A 3,018-nucleotide genomic window follows, 5' to 3' on the forward strand; every position below is an offset into this window, starting at 1 on the left:
TTCCAACTTATAAACAAGAAAACAAGCCCACAAGGAATTGATGATTTATTCAAGGTCACTGAATTAGCAATGAACAGAGCTATAAGTCAAAGCTATTAGCCTATATTGATGTTTTTCCATCAATACAGTTGATTAGGCATTGAAGGTACGTATAGACAAGAAGGAATAGATGATTCCAGTACTCTCATGCCAACAAAAGGCTAAAACAGTAATAAGATGAGTAAAGAAATATAAAATTTATTTAATTATAAAGAACAATGTATGTCAATTTGTGAGAAATAAGTATAGCAGATCAATTGTTTAAAACAAACCTGAATATTAATAAAGCAAAGGGTCAAATCAAGGTAAGACTTTAAGTGTTTGTAGAGAATAGTAAAAAATGTTTTTTCTGATGTGAACTTAAAATCCAATATTGTAGCCATGCAGAGTGGTGCATTTTTGTAATTCTAGCTGCTTGGGAGACTGAGGCAGGAGAAGTGCAAGTTTAAGGCCAGGGTCAGCAACTAGTGAGAACCTGAAAAAAATGCTGTATAAAATAAAGAAGGTTCTTTATCTGACACATTTTAAGACACTTCATATTAAATTTTTCATAAACTCATTACCCTGAACAAGGACTAAGTGTAGACAAAATTAGTAGCAAAAATAAATTATCTTGCTTATTTTAATTTATATGTCCCTATGCTTGATTTTAATATAACCCTTCCAATTCAACAAAATAAGCTTGTTGTTATTGTCTATTTCCTATATTTTAAGCTAAAGCCATATAGGATTTGACTGACTAAATAATAAATTCTATTTTTAAAAGTTCAATTTTAATAGGTATAGAATAATCATGAAAATAAATTTAAGACCATATTTTTGATGTTTTATTACTGAAATCAGAATCATATCCCTCTTCTTTTTTTTGTATACACTCCAGGTCCCAGTACCAATGTAAGATTTAATAGATGTTATACTTCTATTTCCAGGTAAACTGATTCTGTTATGCATCGCCTATACTACTTAACAAGTAAGAAAACACATTGAATGGTAAAAACTTTTGTTCAATTACATTTTCATTTAATATGGGCAATAATTCCTTATATCTCCATTATGATCATCAAAGACAGTTGCTTACGTTCTCCTATATCAAGGTTTATCACATTTCAACACTTTGTGTAAAAAATTCTTGTGATATACCAGTTTTTAACAATCTGCATATGGCATTCATTTGCTCTGAACTCCAAAGATAGTAAACAGAAACATAATGAATATTTTAAGTGTTTTATTTGTTTAAAATTTCATAACAAAAGCAGCAAGAATTTAAAGAAAAAAAATAAAGTTAGTGCTCACTTTATATCAGTTACCCACACAAGTGGATATTTTAGCTGATAGATTCATATAATTAATAATCCATTCAATATTCAGCAAGTATTGTCTGCCTATTATTTACCAGCTTTTGCTGTTAACTATAAAAGATATACAACCCCTATCCTTAAATAGATTCTTCATTGTGGTAACCTGGTATTTGCAATGTAAATGTGAGATGATGAAACTAAAAAGTTTACACAAGATCAAAAGAAAAGACACAAACATAAATCTGGGATCAAAGGAAACCTTTACAAAATGATTTGGCAAATATTCAGGTACGGGGAATTGTTGAAGAAATTTATATATATTAACAAAATGTGTGCCCATTTTTCTCCAGTCTTGCTTTACATAATATACAGTAATTGATTAAAGATTTTCAGTCCACATATTGCATAGCCTCATTTCTATTTAATCAATTTGATAAGATCACAATTCAAAACAAAGAGCTTCTGTCATAATTATAAGGAACTGGGAAAAAATGTAACTAATTTCTGTTATTTTTAATCTGCTTCTGGAATGCTGTTATTCTAATTATTATCTTCATTCTGTAAATTTATACTACAAATTTGATGAGAAGAAACTAATACCAGTACTACTGAGAAGTAATGAACAGATTTAAAACATAATTTCTAAAGCAAATTAGAATAAATAATAATCTATATTAGTTATTATTGCTTCATACAAAATCAACTGAGAACTCAGTAATAAGAGTATCCCTGGCTTTACTCCTTAAAACAAAAAAAATTAAAATTAAATAAAAAATTCATTTAATATCTCTCATTTTTTTTTCTGCTGTTTTGAACTTTAGGAGCAGCTTGACTGAATGTTTTCATCGTGATTTCAAATAAGGCTTCCGTCAGATAATAACAAGCACTGGAGTCAACTTGAAGCTGTCTTTACTCCGATGTCTGATGTAGAAGCTGATGACTCAAAGAATGCAATGAAACTATTTGGGAAGCTTCTTCTGCATGTCTCTCTACCCCTGTGTGCTTTCTCTCCATGGTATACGTTCACTGTAGTAACTTCACATGAACTGGATTCCTTATATGAAGACTTATAAGGCATATAATCTAAGGAATTTAAGGCATATAATCTAAGGAATCAAAAAGGAACAAATACGTTTATTCTGGATGAAAAAGTCAAGTAGTGTCATTTTGCCACATTTCATTTGATAAAAATAAATCAGCAACGCAATTTTATATTCAGAGAAAAGAAATTTTGATTCCATTTTTTGTGATCAGAGGAGAGCCAACAAATATGCAGACAAGTCCAGCATCTGGTTAATTCCTAGCATGTGGGAATGTGGAAAGATTGCCATTTCTACTGTTACAACCCTAACAAAAATGTTTGAATGAAATGAAAAGTCGTCTTTTTATTCAATCAAAAAGAGAGAAAGAACAAAAGCCAACAATGTATTCAGACACGTAAGGAAAGATGAAGACCTAAGTAAGTGTGTGGGAGAAAGAAACTTTTATACACTGTTGGTGGAAATGTAAATTGGTACAACCACTATGAAATCAAAATGGGGATTCCTCCAAAAATTAAAAGAAATATAGAACTACAATATGATCCAGCTATATGCCACTCTTCAATATTTACCTGAATTAAATTTAGCATGCCTCAGAGATTCATACATCTCATATTTTTGGCAGATTATTTATGAATCAG

The sequence above is a fragment of the Ictidomys tridecemlineatus genome, chromosome 6, assembly GCF_052094955.1.
Source record: "Ictidomys tridecemlineatus isolate mIctTri1 chromosome 6, mIctTri1.hap1, whole genome shotgun sequence".
Classification (NCBI taxonomy): domain Eukaryota; kingdom Metazoa; phylum Chordata; class Mammalia; order Rodentia; family Sciuridae; genus Ictidomys; species Ictidomys tridecemlineatus.